A 17,797-nucleotide genomic window follows, 5' to 3' on the forward strand; every position below is an offset into this window, starting at 1 on the left:
CTTGGGGATTTTTTCTGTTTTTTTTGTTTTTTTAGATTCCACATATAACTGAGATCATATGATATTTGTCTTTCTCTGTCTGACTTATTTCACTTAGCATGAGTCTCTCAAAATCTATTTATGTTGTCACAAATGGCAATATTTCTTTCTTTAAAGGCTGAAATACACACACACACACACACACACACACACACACACACATATATGCCATATTTTTTTATCTATTCATCCATCGATGGACACTTAGGTTGTCTCCATATCTTGGCTATTTTAAATAATGCTGCAATGAACATGGGGGTGCATATATCTTTTTAAGGTGGTATTTTCATTTTCTTCACCCAGTAGCTTTTCTTAAATAAACATTTTATACTTTGAACTATGCCTTTGGTTAATTTCTAGGATTCTGAAATGGTTGAGTTAGATCATTTTTGCTAGTATTTTCTTTGTTCTTACGGAGGAGATTTGCCAAGGTTTTCTCTGTCATTCTGGAAGTTCTACTTCAAGCAATTATTTTTATCACTTTGCTTGGAAACTAACTTTTGTAGCAGCAATCTATATCTTTCTTCACCATCATATTATGCTTATCTTACATACCTTCCCTAGCTAAACTGATAGGCTAATCAATTTTAGTATAGTCATTTCTATTTTCATTTATTCAGCAGTTTTTTAAGAATCCACAACATACACAGTCTTTGCTACCTACTGTGGAAAAATTAAAGAAAACTTCACACACTTCACCCTAAAGGACCTTACAGTCAAACTGAATAAGACAGACATAATGCAGATAAATAACAAAACCTTAAATTATGTAATAAATTCCATAAAATGATTGAAGTAGGCAATTCAAACAGTTTTAAGGAGTAAGTGATATTTCACCTAGAGGCATCATGAAATGCTTCATGAAGTCATGGCATAAAAGTTAATGTATTCATGGATGATAACATTATCCCATTCTAGTTTCTAAATGTGTATTTTTAAGATGTCAACTTATCCACAATGTTATATGAATCTAGGTGCTTTAATCACTGAGACAGGTCAACGGGGAGACGAATTGGAGCAAGCAGGTTTTCAACGCCCCTCTGATCCTGCTATCTCAGTAACATTCTATTCCAGCTGTACCATGGCATAATCCTCATTATCGGTCATTACAGCTTTTTTTTTAAAGGTTACAAAGCCATCTAATATTTGCCTGTGCCTATTATCACCACCCATTTGAAAGTTATAATGAGAAGCACCTTTTTATTGGAGGGCAAGGATAGTATTTCACATAGTTAGAGAAAACTAAAAGCAGGTCACATATTAACAGACCTACATTGCAGCTATTTTCATGATAAGACAGTGTTAACTTTTATTTCATCTGTGAGCAGGCTGGTCATGTCCATATTTGGTGCACTAGAAGATGCTGAATGAACGAGTGGGTCATCTGTGGAAGCCCAAAGAGAATGAACATCTTCCAAATAAATGTCTAGGCAAAAATAAACAATCAAAGAACAGGTCTGTTCAATTCCACTGTTTGCTCTAAAAATAGTTATACATGAAAATAGAGTCAAGTGTTTTACAAAGTACCTTGGCAATAAGAAATGCTATTCCAGTGAGGTGTAAGTCCTAGGAATTCAAAGAGTTGGGCAAAGCAACTAAATGGTGAAGTTATAAACACTGGTTGCTAAAGGAAGAAGCATTAGTAATAATGACATGGGAACCCCTACACGGAGCACAATAAATCTGACTAACTAACGTCAGCAAGACAGAAAACAGCAGCCGAAACAAAAGATCTGAAAAACTTGCTGCAAAAAGGTCAGTGAGGGATTGTGAATAACTTAGCAGGAATACTAACGGACAATACCAGCCAGTCTTCCTACGTGACCAGAACATTACAATTTGAAACTACTCAAATAAAGATGAAATACTAGATGTTAAAATACATTCTGTGTGTTTACTGGAAGGTGGTTCATGTTAATCCTTTTAAATCTCTGCTCAGTATTAAAGCTTAGAGAATCCTTCATATGGCAGCAAGGAGTCATTTTTCAAAGGGAGTGTAATGGAAGGATAATCCTAATATTTGTTGCTTGATTTTTAGTCCTCATTCAGCTCATGTGAAATTAGGACTCGTTTTGCAGGTTGATTATAAAACATTATAAATCTCAAAATTTAGACAAAACATATACATGAGTGAGTTCCAAATTATCCATCATGTGAAGAGGGGGAGTAGGGAGGACGGAGGCTCAGCTCCAATAATGATGTTGCATTTTCTATAAATGTGCTACTTTTTGGATGCCTTAAGCTACCAAGAACTTTTTACAATAACATATTTAATAAGCTAAATAAATCTAGATACCACAACAAAGACTACTGCTTGAGACTTCTGCATCACTCCCCTGGGGACACTTTTTGTGGTATAAAATAGCACAGCAGCCTCCTGGCCACTTAATGTGGCACAAAAGCACTTGAACTGAAAGCCAGATCAATTGATGCTAATCTGTAATTATTCTAAGCATGGCAGGTGAGTTGGTTAATTTTATGTGCTGACTTAGTAGTCATGGTAATGAGTTTTTGTTAAACACCAGTCTAGATGTTGCTGTGAAGGTATTTCTTAGATGAAATTAACATCAAAATCAGTAGACTTTGACTAAAGCAGATTACCCTCCATAATGTGGGTTGGGCCTCATTTAATCAGTTGAAGGTCTTAGAAAAAAAGACTGAGGTTGCCCAAGGAAGAGAGAGTTCTGCCTATAGATTGCCCTTGGACTCGAGATTGCATCATCAACTCTTGCCTCAGTCTCCAGACTGCTGGCCTGCCTGTAGATTTCAGAATTGCCAACCCCTACAATCACATGAGCCAATTCCTTAAAATATCTGTCTATTTATCATCCATCTATCTACACACACATCCTATTGGTTCTGTTTCTCTGGATCACACTGATTATTACACCAGACAAAATAGAAACCCTCCCATCTCTTCCATGTTTGGCCATCAGTGTGTCTAAACTACCTGTAAAGGTAAGTGGGTTGACGATCACTAGAAATGCTGAAGACTGTGGTATAGATATATATGCTGAATAGAATTCCTGTAGCTATTGACTTGAAGTAATAGGCTTTTCCTTAACGTTGGAGTGAATAGTATACTTCTGAATGCTTCTTTTTTCCCAGTTGCCTACCAGAAGTGAAAGCAATTTATTATAAGCACTGGAAACTGAATTGCAACATAAATCTGATGCTTTGCTGTGCAAGAAACGATGATCTTATTCCAAAACCAATAGAGTGTTTGGTATGGTTTTCCAGTCATGATGATGTCTTAAGATATGCTATATCTCCATATTTTATTGGTTCCCCCTTATGACCAAAAGCAGACAATAAAATACTTGAAAATTTAACCTTCTTTACCTCAATTCAAAAACATTTGTTGAGGGCCCACTATGTTCAGTGCTGGAGATAAAATGATGAGGAATAACTTCAAAGAGGTCAATGTTCAATAGGAACACAGCATATAAATACTTATTTTTTAAAAAATGAAAATGTCTAACTAACGCCATGTATTAAAGGCATTTTTACTCCACCCTTCAACCTCAAACCCCATCAAAAATAACAAATAAAAGACAAGTAAAAATCGAATATTCATTAAGATGAAGAGATTGCTGTGACTCCTAAGCTAGATTATGGAGCACACCCAGACTGAGAGAAGAGAACATGCTTAGTTCCAACACATGCTGTTTTGGATTTTGAGCCAGAAATAAATCCCCCCCAAATTGTCACATTCTAAAGGACATATACAATAATTTTTTTATTAGAAGGCCCAGTTAGACTGATTTTGACAGCCTGGAACTGTGAAACAGGGAACACATAAGGAAAATTCATGGTGGTGCTTATGTCATTTCTATTGGCCATGACTTAGCTCCTCTGCCAAAGGTAAGGGATAAGTCAATGGAAAGGAAGATAGAAGAACTTAAAGACTATTAAGGCAAAGTTGCTGCACTTTGCAATGTAAGGAAACATTTGTTCCTCGGGTAAAGAAAATAACTTGAAGAGAGCAGAGTTTGAAATAAATCCCCAAACTTCAACAGCAGGTATTTACCACCATTTAAAGCTCAGTAATATTCAGAAAATACATCATCTTGGGACCTATGCCTGAAAAAATAAAAATAAAAAGAGGGGAAAAAAATAGACTGGAAGCAAGCAAGAAAAAGAAACATGAGCAAAAGGCAGCTGAAAAACACACAAAAAAATTAAATTACATGATTCTACCTAGTAAAATTGTAGAGAATGATTAAAAAAAAGAAATTAAAAAGTTCAAAACAGTTATATAAGTGTACAAAGAAGTACTCGATAGAGCATGGAAAGGAATGAAAAACATTCTTATAAAACTCAGGAATTAAAGGAAGACAAATAAAAGCATCATAATGATGAAAAACATTCTAGCAATAACCCCCAAAATGGGATAAATGCAACTGAAAAAGTCAGAAATATGGAGAATAGGTTAGAGAAACTATCCCCAAATGAAATGGAAAAACTATACATGCAAGATTTCAGGAAAGATAACTGGGAAGAACTAACACACACTTAATGGCTGTTTCTGAAGAAGAGAAAAGTGATTTTCTACTCATTCCAGGAACACAGCAAGATTGCAATTCTCATTTCCTTTGATAGGCATGGCCGTGTGACTAGATTGGACCCCCCAAAAAGTGTGACTGATAAAGGCTTTAGGAGTTCACATTTGATTTACTACATTCCCTTTTCTCTCCATTTGGTCAACTTTGGAAACACGTATCAAAAAGGAGGCTTCAGTACTGCATGATATCACTTATATGTATGTAGAATCCCCCCTCCCCCTCAAAAAAAGGTCCAACTCTTAGAAACAGAGAGTAGAAAAATGACTGCCAAGGGCTAGGGATGGGGGAAATAGGGAGAGGTTAGTAAAAGGGTATAAACACTCAGCTATAAGATGAACAAGGTCTGAGGACCTAATGTATAACATGATGACTATAGTTGATAATATGATATTGTATAATTGAAATTTGCTAAGAGAGTAGAACTTAAATATTCTCACCAAAAAAAAAAAAAGATAAATATGTGAGGTGCTGAATGTGTTATTAGATGGTGGGAATCCTTTCTCAGTGTATACGTATTTCAAATCACCATTATGTACACCTTAAATACATCTTATATCAATTATATCTCAATAAAGCTGGAAAAATAAAACTAAAATAAAAAAAGAGGCTCCATTAGCTTGGGTTCTTGAGTGACTGTAATCAACAGAGCCCTGATGACCCACGCTGGACTTGTAGTATCAACAAGAAATAACATTTAATGTGTTAAGCCACTAAGATTTTAATACTGCAGCATAACTTAGACTGATACAAATGTGGTATAGAAAAACATCTCAAGAAAAATAGTCTATCCCAAAAGTCTTAGTACAGTTTTAAGCCTTATTATGTTCAGAGGTATAAATGATACCAACTTATAAAAAACAGAATTTGAAAGTTTATCTACATTTCCTCTATACTTATTTTTGTTCTTGCCAATGCATTTTTCTGTTTTTGTGGTTGTTGTTTCTTTCAGTTTTTGCCATCTTAAATTAGAGGTACTGAAAAAGTTAAAGTTACATATTTATTGCTTGAAATTCACAAAACTAAATAAGTATAAAAACATATAAATAACTTTCAAGTGATGAAGCTGATGAGCAGCTGTGTGTTTCCCTCACTAGTTTGTGAACTACTTGAAGAAAGAGACTATGTCCTTCTTTCTTTTTAAATCAAGTAGGGTGTCTGGCATTGTATAGATGTTAAATAAATTTTCTTGGACAGAACTGACTTATTACTGCTTTCAGTGTCTCCATGTAGATCATTTGAGGCTGATACGTTTGACTAAGAATTATGATTGGAACTCTTTGGAATCTACATATATACACATGATTTAAAAGTTTTCTAGTTTCTTTACTTTTGATAGCATGGCTTTTATTTAAGGCAATTTAGCTGCATAGGCTACTGAATGTGCTTTAAGTTAAGTCTGGGATTGAAAAATTGCAAAAGAGATGATTGATAGAAGCCATTACATAATTATGTCAAAGTAATTCTTTATAAACTGGTTTAGAAATGACATAACAGCATTTTACAATTAAAATGAAGTTGAAATTGAGACATCTGAACATGTAACTGTCAGGGTTTTACTCTTTCTCTCTTTGAAAGCAAAGTGATCAGTCATGTTCTGGCAAATGAATTACATACATGAGACTGAGTGCATAAATATCTCAGTATAAATCTTTTAAAATGCCATAATTCTTCTTCTCCATTACACACTCGACTCTATCCAGATAATATATGTAGTCTTTAGAAGCCTCCAAAGATCTTTCACCTTCATCTTTAACATAGAAGACAGATTGTTAGAGGAATTCTTTTCAGGTAAATCACATAAGTACAAGTGACTCTTATCCTCTCTGGCTTATATTTTTGTTCCAATCTTTGAGTAAATATGTTATCACACTTTTCTGAGTCTCCCCTACTTCTCTGATCACTATTACTTTGTTTCTTTTGCTGACTCTTCTTTTTCCTCTTGCCCTTTGTTTGTGGTTAATTTATTGAATTCAGTCCTCAGATCTATTTTTTTTTTCTCTCTCTTTGAGGATTTCTTCAACTTCTATGGCTTAAAATACCGTCCCCGTACTGAAAATTTTCAATTTAACATCCTCAGCTCTAACCAGTTTCCTTAACCTCATATCTTCAATCTCAATTTCTTGTCACACATGCCCCTAGAATTCTCTGCAGCCTCTGCAAACTCAGCATATCTAAAAGCTGATCTCACTCTCTTCCCTGGGCATGTCTTATCAGATTTTAAATCAATGGGTCTCAACTCAAGTTCTGGAGAGGGAAACTGAAGTTGTTAGAAAGTGAGACTGAATCAGAATTATGTATGGAGGTTTTCAAATCAATCTTTCTCCACAAAACTGTGTCACAATTTCCTGGGGCAGGGAATTGGGAAAGTGGACATAAAGTGAAAAAAAGCACATGGGTTATTTTGTCCAATCTTAATCTCCCACTACTTTCAGCTGAGAATGGCTATGCTAGGCTCATGGATACCCCAATCTCCTTCTTCCTCGTACATTCCTTGTGAGTGGTACCACCAAACGTGATCAAATGTGCCTGAGACTAAGGTGAGGGATTTCTTATTTATACCAGAAGAAAAAAAGAGAAAGAAAAGGGGCTAGCAAGTTCTGTGGAATAGTCCTAGTTCTGAAACATCTCTAACATGTATTTCATGTTCTTCATTCCCATTCCCTCTACAACTGCCTTTCTACAGGATTACCAGGATCACCTTGACTTCTTAATGTCTTCTCTACCTTTAGTCTTTTTTTCTTTTTCTCTTTTTCAGTGGATATTTGTCTGTTTTAATTTATTTTTTTAACTGAAGTATAGTTGATCCTTTAGTCTTTTTTCAATTTTATCCACCCTACTTCTGCTACCAGATGTATAAATATAAATTATATGTGTGTGTATTTACATTATACCTTGATTATGATATAGTTAAAACATATTTGTAATTTAAGAATAATTTAAATGCAGTAAAATTTGTCAATTCTTGTACAATTTGATGAATTTTGAAATTATATAGTCATGGGACCACCATGACCATCAGGGTACAGAGCATTCCCATCGCCTGAAAAAGCTTCCTCATGCCTCTTTGCAGCATATCCTATCTCTCAACCTCCAGCCCCTGGACACCACTGATCTTTTTTTTTAATGTAGTTTTTATTATCTAGAATTTCAAGTAAATGGAAATATATATCATGTAGTGTTTATGTGTGGCTTCTTTAATTGAGTATAATGCTTTTTCATCCACATTATTGCATGCATCAGTATATTGTTGCTAGTTATGGCTTAATAGTTATTCCAAAGTATGGCTATATCACAATTTGTTTATCCATTCACTAGTTGTTGGGCATTTGAATTGTCTGCAATTTTCAGCTAATATGAATACAGCTAATATGTGCACTTTTGTCTTCATCTCTCTTAGATCAATATATAGGAGTAGGATTGCTTTTTCCCAAGTGACTGTACCATTCTGCATTCTCTCCACTAATACATGGGCATTCCAGTTGTTCCATATCCTTGCCAACATTTAATATTGTTAGTCTTTTAATTTTAGCCACTGTAGTAGATGTAGAGTGGTATTCATTGTGGTTTTAATTTTCATTTTCCTGATGACTAATGACGTTGAACATTTTTTCTGTGCTTATTAGTCACTTTTATATATATTTTTGTGAAATGTCTGTTAAAAATCTTTGTGTATTTTTTTCAGACTTTTGTCTTCTAATTATTGAGTTATAGTTGTGCTTTTTTATAATCAGGATACAAATGTTTTCCAGCTATATATTTCACATATATTTTAAATGGTGTCTTTAGAAAAGCAAAAGTTTTAATTTTAATGAAGTCCAATTTAACCATGTTTTTCCCCCATGGTTCATGCATTTTGTGATATAACTAAAAATTTTTTTTGCTTAACCTAAGGCCACAAAGATTTTCTCCTCCTTTCTTCCAGAATTTTTTTGGTTTTAATTCCTATGTTTAGGCCTACAATCCTTTCAAGATAATTTGTGTATATGATATAAGATAAGGGCCAAAGTTCTTATTTGTATAAGATATCCAATTATTCCAGCACTATTTGTTGAAAAGACTATCCTTTGCCCATTCAATTACTCTAGCTCCTTTGTTGAAATTCCTGCTCTCCCTTCTATTCCATTGATCTATACATTGATCCTAATGCCAGTATCACACTGTTTTGATTACTAAAGTTTCATGGTAAGCCATGAAATCAAGTAGTATAAGTTTTCAATTTTGTCTGTTCATCAAAAATCCTCTTTTCATCATGAATCACCTGGGCTAGTCTATGTATGTAGCATTTCCATGTGGATTTAAGAATAACATTGTCACATTCTCCAAAAAAATCCTGATGGGTTTTTGAATGGAATAGCATTGATTCTATAGGTCATAATGGGAAAAATTTGAAGTTTTAATACTAAAAGCCCTGCTAAAAAACTCAGTATCTCTCATGTATTTATATCTTCTTTAATTAATTTCAGCAATGTTTTGTAGTTTTAGTTTATAAAATTTGAACATATTTTGTTAAATGTGTCCCTAAGTATCTCATATTTTATGCTATTTAAACTGGTATTTTTATTTTTAAGACAAATTTTTATTTTATTATTTATTTATTAATTTTTTTTTTTTTTTTTTTGCTGTGCCATGCAGCATGTGGGATCTTAGTTCCCTGACCAGGGGTCAAAACTGTGCCCCCTGCATTGGGAGTGCAGAGTCTTAACCACTGGACCACCCAGGAAGTCCCTATTTTAACTGGTATTGTTTTTCAAATGTCATCTTCTAGTTATGCGTTGCTAATATATAGAAACAAAATTGATTTTGTATAATTGCTTTGAATCTGCAATCTTGCTAAATTCACTTATAAATTTTTCTTGCTTTTTTGTAGAATCCTTAGGATTTTCTACATAAACATGCCTACAGCAAATAAAGTCAGTTTTATTCTTCTATTCCAATTTGTATGGGTTTTTTTGCAGGGGAGGGGATTTATTTTCCTGGCTAGGTCTTCCAGTGCAATGTAGAAAAAAAGTGGAGAGAGGGGACATGTTTGGCTCTTCCCAGTCGAGGGGGAAAATATTCAGTGTTTCATTATTAAGTATGGTGCTACTTGTGGGTTTCTCATAGATGTTCTTTATCATATTGAGGATTTTCTATTCTATTCCTTGTTTACTAAGAGCTTTCTAGCTTTCTAGTTTACTAAGAGCTTTTGAATTTTGTCACATGCTTTTTCTGTATCTATGCAGACAACTATATCATTTTTTTCTTTATAACCTGTTAATAGGTGAATTACACTGACTAGTTTTCATATGTTGAACCCACATTGCATTGCTGAGAGAAATCCCACTTGCTCATATTGTATTTTTTCTTCATATATTACTGGATTATGTTATATTTGCTAAACTTTAAGTTTATTTTCTAAACTTTAAGTTATAAGTGTATCCATTTTATCTATTCCATCTTGCTTTATTGCTTGCATTGTTTCTAACAATGCGATCAGTCTTATTTTTGTTCCTCTGTATGTACCTGTCACTTTTTTTCTGGCTGCTTTTATAATTTGATCTTTAACACTGGTTTTGAGATATTTGATTACTATGCACCCTGGTGTAGTTTTCTTCATGTTTCTTGTCATCAGGTTTGTTTGAGCTTCTTTGATAGTTTGTTTGAGCTTCTTTGATAGTTTTCATCAAATTTAGACAATTTAGGCCATTATATTCTCAAATATTTTTCTGTCTTTTCTTCTCGCTCCTCTCCTTCAGAGAATCCAAGTACATGTAGATTAGGTTGCTTGAAGTGGCCCCACAACTCACTGATGATTTTTTCATTACTTTTATGTGTAAAATGCTCATATTTATTGTCTTTTTACCCGTACAATGACCCTGAGAAGTAAATACTATGTGGTTCATTTTGTAAAGGAGGAAAGCAAGACTGAAAGGTTGACTTTCTTGAAGTTTGTTATTTAATAAATATTTTTAAGCATCTACTATTATGCTGAACACTGGGGATACACAAAAAAATACAACATAGTCCCTGGTTTTGTTTTCTAACTTTTCATTATAAAGAATTCCCAATATACACAAAATCAGAATAATTATAAAAATGTCCCATATTCATCACTCTGCATTAATAATTATTAATTTATTAAAAGTTTTATTTTACCAATGTGCTCATCCTATCCCCTCCCCAGCTTTTATATATTACTTTTAACATTTTATTTTGAAATAATTATCAACTCACATGAAGCTACAAAGATAGTAGAGAGAGGAGCCAGATATCCTTCACCCAGTTTTTCATGGTTACACCTTACATAATTATAATACAATATCAAAACCATTGATATTGGTACAACATGTATATAGTGGTTTGTTTGTTTGTTGTAATTGCATATTGGATTGATTGATTGATTGATTGATTTTTGGCACGTGGGATCTTAGTTCCCCAACCAGGAATCGAACCCGTGGCCCCTGCATTGGAAGCACAGAGTCCCAACCACTAGACCGCCAGGGAAGCCCTGGATTCATTTAACCACCACTGAAATCAAAATACAAAACTATTTTATCCCATAAATATCTCACTTACATTACTCCTTTAGAATCATACTTACCCTCTTCCTTACCATCATCCCTAACCCCTCGAAACCACTAATTTAATCACCATCTTTATAATTATATCATTTCAAGAAGGTTATATATGTGGAATCATGCAGTACATGCATTTTTGAGATTGGTTTTTATCATTTGGTATAACATCCTTGAGATCCATCCGAGTTGTTGCATGTATCAAGAATTTTTTTCCTTTTTACTGCTGAGTACTAATCCATGGTATGAATATACCACAGTTTGTTTAGCCAGTCGTCAACTATAGGACATGCTGGCTATTTCCAGTTTTTGGCTATTGCAAATAAAGCTACTATCAACAACTGCATAGAGGTTTTTGTGTGAACATTAAGTTTTCATTTCTCTGGAATACAATGCTCAGCAGTGCAATTGCTGAGCCATATCATTAGCATATGTTTAGTTTTTTAAATGGAAACTGCTAAACCAATTTCCAGAGTGATTGTAACATTTTGCATTACTATCAGCAATGTATTAGAGATTTGGTTTCTCTGCAGCCCCACCAGCAGTTGGTTTTGTCACTGTTTTTAATTTTAGCTGTTTCCATAAATGTGTAATGGTATCTGATCATGTTCTTAATTTTCATTACCATGATGATTAGTGATACGGTGAACATTTTTGTGTGCTTACTTGCCATCTATATATCTTCTTTGGTGAAGTGTTTCTTCACGTATTTAGCCTATTTTCTAATTGGACTGTTTGGTTTTTTATTGTTGAGTTTGAGAGTTCTTTATACATTCTGGGTATGAGTGCTGTGTCAGATATGTGGTTTGCAAATATTTTCTGCCAGTTTATAGTTTGTTTTTTCATCTTTCCACATGGTTTTTCACAGAAGAAATGGGAAGAGTGAGTCTTCCCATTTTATTCTTCCTTTTCAAAATTGATTTAGCTATTCTAGTTCTTTCCCTTTCCATATTAATTTTAGAATAATCCTGTCTATATATAAAAAATCATGCTGGGATCTTGATAAGAATTATATTAAATTGCAACTGGAATAAATTGACATCTTTACTATGTTGCGTCTTCCAATCCAGGAAACATGGTATATCTCTGTTTATTTCGACCTCTTTGATTTCTATCATTAACATTTTTCATTTTGTATTTTTTCAACATACAAATCCTACACAAGTCATGTTAGGTTTACACTTAAGTATTTCATTTTTTTTTTGAGCAACTGTAAATGGCATTGTATTTTAAATTTCAGCTTCCACATGTTCATTGTTAGTATATAGAAGTATAATTATACCCTACAGTCTTGCTGAACTCATTTATTAGTTTTTGGTGTTTTTTTTAATGTAGATCATCATATCATCTATAAAAAGGGACAGTTTATTTCTCATTTGTATGTCTATCACTTCCTTTTATTAGCTTATGGCACTGGATAGAATTTCCGATAATAGGTTGAATAGCAACGGTGAGAGTAAACATCCTTGCTTTGTTGCCAGTCATAGAGGGAAAGCATTTAGTTTTTCATGATTAAGTATGATGATAGCTGTAGGTTTTTTATACATGTTCTTTAACACGTTGAAGTTCCCCCCTGTTGTGTACTGAATTGCATTTCTCCAAAATTTATATGTTGAAGACCTAATCTCTTGTACCTCAGAATGTGACCTTATTTGGAAATAGGGTACAGTAGTCTCCCCTTATCTGTGTTTTTTGTTTTCCCCAGTTTCCTGCGATGGGAGCTTAGATCATTAGTCTGTAAATTTTTCTTTTTCCATTGTAAGAATTTAGTGCTATGAATGTTCCTCTCAGCACTATTTTAACAGCATCCCACAAAATATATGTTGTACTCTCATTTTCATTTAATTCAATGTATTTAAATTTTTAAATTTCTCTTGAGACTGTCTCTCTTACTCATAAATTAGTTATAAGTGTGTTGTTGAGTTTCCAAGTGATTTAGACATGATATTGAGAAGCATATCCTGACCTGGACAAGCTATGATGGTCCTGTGAAAATCATCACTTAGAGGAAAATTTTGGAAATGACTATGAGATTGACTTTCATTGCCATTTTGGAATCATGATATTTCAAATGGAGGCTGGTATACCCAGAATGAAGTAAATTTATTGGTATAAGTCTAAGAAATGCTCTTATAAAGAATCAAGTTACAGATGGGTAAATATGGTCAAAAGGTACAAACTTCCAATTATAAAATAAATAAGGCATGGGGATGTGATGTACAGCATGGTGACCATAGTTAATAATGTTGTAATGTACATGTGACAGTTGTTAAGAGAGTAAATCTTGAAGGGTCTCATCCTAAGGAAAAAAAATTTTAACTATGTATGGTGATGGATATTAATTAGGCTTATTGTGGTGATCATTTTGCAGTATATACAAGTATCAAATATTGTGTTGTACACCTGAAACTAATATAATAGTATATGTCAATTATATCTCAATAAAAAAGAATGAAATTACAAAGTTCTGATTAAATATGGTGGATTGACCATAAACTCCTGTATTTTCTCTTAAAATCATACTAAAAGGACCATAAAAGGATTTCAAAAATGGTACAAACCTACAAGGAAAAAATATACAGGAGAAAGGTGATAACTATGTTTTAGAAGCTTAATCAGTCTTTTAATGACTGATTTAAAAGACCAGAGAAAGCTGAAGCTTCATCCAGAAGGGTGGGAACCTCTGAAGCAAGCTGGTCACAATGCAGAAGCCCAGAAAAACTCATGAATAGGAAACACCAGTTACCCTAAAGTGGAGTAGGGCAAAGCTGGGGCTTGTAAGAGGAAATTATTTTAAAAATCTGTTTAAATAGTAGTTCAAACCCCAGATCCACCCCCATGCTCCCATGCTCCTCACAGTCAGGAAATTCCCCTGTATACCCCAGTAGAAGATTCGATTTTGTCTTCTAGAAAGCTGAAAATGAGGGACACCATATACAAGAAATATAGGGGAGCAAAGTAAAAGGCTATATATAAACAGTGGGCCTCCTTGACTCATTTAGTTATGAATGAGTAGCTGGTAGCCAGTCTTATTCCCTTCAGGCAGGACATTACAGAATTCCTCTCTGGAAAACTGCCCAGTCTAAGAAGAGGAATCTGTAGATATTGACAGTCTTCAGTACTGGTTCTCCAATGAAACAGCCCAGCCAGATCACACTATGGTGAAGCCCAGAAGTAGACAAGCCTGTTTTCATTCACTGAACATCCAATTAGCATTTTAGCCTCTTTTAAAGATAAACGGGCAGCCAACAATCACCAAACTTGAGAGAAAATCCTCTAACATGAAAGGCAGAAATCAAAATGAACAATTAAAAAAAAAAAAAAAAGAAAAACTGAAACAGACAGTGAAAGGAACAGGAAAAGACTCTTTGTAGAAACTATAATTGAAGAGAAATTAAATTGCATTACAAGAGCAGGAAGCAGTAAGAAAGATTCAGAGAAAAAAGCTAGTCTTGGAAATTAAAAATTGAGGAGTAGAAATAAAAAATTCAAAGGAGAAGTTAGAAGATAAATTTAAAAGAAAATCTTAGAAAAAATAAAGAGTTAAGCTGTAGGAAATAACAAACTGATTTTCTTTATAAACGTTATACAACGATTTCACATTTTAAACTATGTAAGTAGTTTAAAAAAATTGAAAGTGTAAGAATTAGGCTGGAAATTGGGAATTAATCCAACCAGATCTACAACTTAAGAAACTGGATTCTTTCCTAGAAGAAAAGAGGGTATGTAGGAGGCAGGAGATAGCTGACTAAGGGCTACTACCTTGATCTACCTGCAGAAACAAGATTTTCTCTAGACTGCTCTGGTGAGGCTAGTTTTCAAGTGATCACTGAAACTTATTTGAGGCTACGTGCTATCAGAAACTAGAGATATTGCAGAGAATGATGGGGCGGGAAATTCGCAGGAAGATTTTAATTGTGGTATAAAATGCTGATAAAATATAGGAGGACTGGCACACCTCTCAGTTGGGCTAAGTGACCACAATTATAAAAGATTTTCAGCATCCAGGATTAGTAATTTTATATGATCTCAAAGTTGTCCATGCATACATTTTGGTAACAGAAGGATATTTAGTAACACGGAGGAAAAGCTGATTAAGTATATCCATATATATATTAAAATTTAAGCAAATTTTTAATAAGCCATGAGACAAGATGCTGTGGAATACAGCTTAAGAAACTGGCCCTGATTAGAGCTGGTTCCTACCAAAGCAACTGACAACAAAGCCTTACTGAGAGACCTTCCCTGATCTGTGAATTACATACACATCTAATCTCTTTCCCCCGAATTAATACTTACTCATTCAACAAACATTTATGAACCACCAGTAGCTGTTAGATACTGTGAGAAGTAACAGAGCTTCAAAGAAAATGACCAGACACAGTCTTTGTCTTCATGGAGTTTATAATCTAACATGGAATTTGATAAGGGTAATAAGTAATTCCAATAAGGTCATCGAAAGGAGATGTCAAAGGTAAGAGTGACTTAACCCACTCTGATAACTCAGAGAAGACTTCTTTGAGAAAGTGAGATTTGAACTGATAGGTGGGTAATATTTAATTAAGCAAGTAGAGGAGTGAGTATCAAGGCATTTCAGGCAGAAAGAAGAGCATGTGCAAAAGCCTGGGACAGAGAAAAACATGGTGCCTTCAAGGAAGTGAAGGGCTGTCTACATGGACCAGCATGTGGTGAGAAAGAGAGGCATTTTGTGGATTAGGGGCTTTAACCCAAAGGTAATGGGCAGATGTTGAAGAGTTTGAAGCAGAATCTGATCAGTTTTGAATTTTGCAATATTGCTCTGACATCTTTGCGATGATCAGATTGGAGGAGAGGAAAAGTATATTCAAGGAAGCCAGTTGGGAACTTTTGCATCTCGCAAACTTTTTGTTGAATTTTCTGTTCCTTATGTTTGGTGCTTTGTTTTCCTTAATAAGAAATAAGGAATAAAGAATAGGAAATTTCCTTGACAGGTTTTTAAGATTCAAATTATTGTTTCTTTAGGGGCCAAGAAACCCAAATCACTGAAATCTGAATTCATACTTGGTAACCAACAAGTAATAGGTTAGAAACAGGCTCTGTGTGTGTGTGTGTGTGTGTGTGTGTGTGGGGTGAGGAGAGGTCAGAAGGGCTGGGGGCTTGAGAACTGGGTTCTCTTCAGTGTCCTTTATTTCTTTTGCTTTGTGTCCTCCCGCCCTCAGGCATCTCTTGCTTGAGGCATTGGGCTTGTCGGGGCAGCCTCTCAGCTGTGATGTTTTGTGTAAAGCACTCAGTCAGTTATCACAGAGCAGCATAATTTCCTTCATGAACTATCAACCTATCTGTTGTATAATTTTATTATCTTAAGCTTAAAAATGAATATGTAAACTGGGGTCAAAAGGTCTGTGTTTCAATAAGAAAATGGATTTGGAAAATTAAGGGCATGCCCTCATTTTCCCTGATATAAACCTTTGCCTAATTTTAAGTGTAACATCAATCAAATGAGTTTGGGAAGAGAAAAAGTTTCAAGTAAGATCTGAAATTCCTGTATCCAAAGACCCCATTTTTTAAACTTTTGTTCCAGCCTAAGCTGCTTAGAATATACTGGAGAGAGGCTTATACAATTATATAAGTGGAAAACTCAATCTCTGTCGATTCTATGGCATGACTAATTGCTTAATCACTCTTCATTCATTCATTTACACAAGTAGTTATGAAGCAGTGCTGCTGAAGGCACTGAGACCCTTGCTCTCGAGTGGTTTTCTTTCAGGCTGAGTGATATAAATTGGCAATGATAACGTAAATAGGCAATTAAAAATTACAGTAGGTGAATGTGGTTGAGTAGCTCAAGGAGCACAAATAAGGGCATTTAACTCAGACTTGGAAGTTGTGTTAGAGGAGTGCAGTGCCTGATAGAAGTTTTCCTCTGGGTACATAGAATTATACTAGGCACAGCAGTGGAGAAGATGTTCTAAAGCAAAGGAAAGAGCATGGCATTCCACAAGTCCAGAGAGAGCACGGCCCTTTTGGGGTTAAGCGTGGTTCCGTGTGTGAGAAGATTGCATGGGTGGACGGACTAACAGAAGCTGAGGCTGAAGAGGTAAGCAGGGACCAGATCATGATGTGAGCCATGGTGAAGGGTTTGGGTTCATAGTACTCTGTGAGCAGAGGAGAGCCATATAAAGTCTTAAACAGAAGATTATATTTATATTTGCCCTTTGGACACACATCACTATGACTGCAAGGCAAAAAATGGACTGGAGGCAAGCAAATCAGTTAGGAAACTTAAAGTAATTTAGGCAAGAGATAGTGGTGTACCCTATGTTGGGGCCATGAAGATGAGGAGAATTAGATGGAATAAAGAACAACTTAGAAGTAGGTAAATAGGACTGGGTGATCGATTTGGAAATGGGGGGCTGTGGCTAAGGAAGAGGAAAGAGTCAAAGATCATGCTCAAGTTTCTGGTTGGGATACTAGGTGGATAGAAGTGAGCATGTTGAGTGTATGGGGCCTGTGAGACATCTAAAATGAGATTTCTAATAGAAAATTATATTTACGGAGTCTAGAGTTCAGTGGGAATGGATGGGTAGATGGGAGGCGAATATCTTATCATGAAAGACTCTTTCATTTACAAATGACACAGTAGCTCACCCATGTAATCAA

At 34.7% G+C, this 17,797-nt stretch overlaps 1 long non-coding RNA gene across 4 annotated transcripts in view; it reads left to right on the forward strand.

Moving 5' to 3' along the window:
• Positions 1-17,797, forward strand: part of LOC309640423 — a 134,023-nt gene continuing 116,226 nt past the window's right edge. For all 4 annotated transcript variants that reach the window (XR_014252198.1, XR_014252199.1, XR_014252200.1 and 1 more), the window contains exon 1: positions 1-17,797. This exon is cut by the window's right edge and continues 11,838 nt beyond it. This is a non-coding gene — a long non-coding RNA (uncharacterized lncRNA).

The sequence above is a fragment of the Balaenoptera physalus genome, assembly GCF_965194825.1.
Source record: "Balaenoptera physalus genome assembly, chromosome: 13".
NCBI lineage: Eukaryota > Metazoa > Chordata > Mammalia > Artiodactyla > Balaenopteridae > Balaenoptera > Balaenoptera physalus.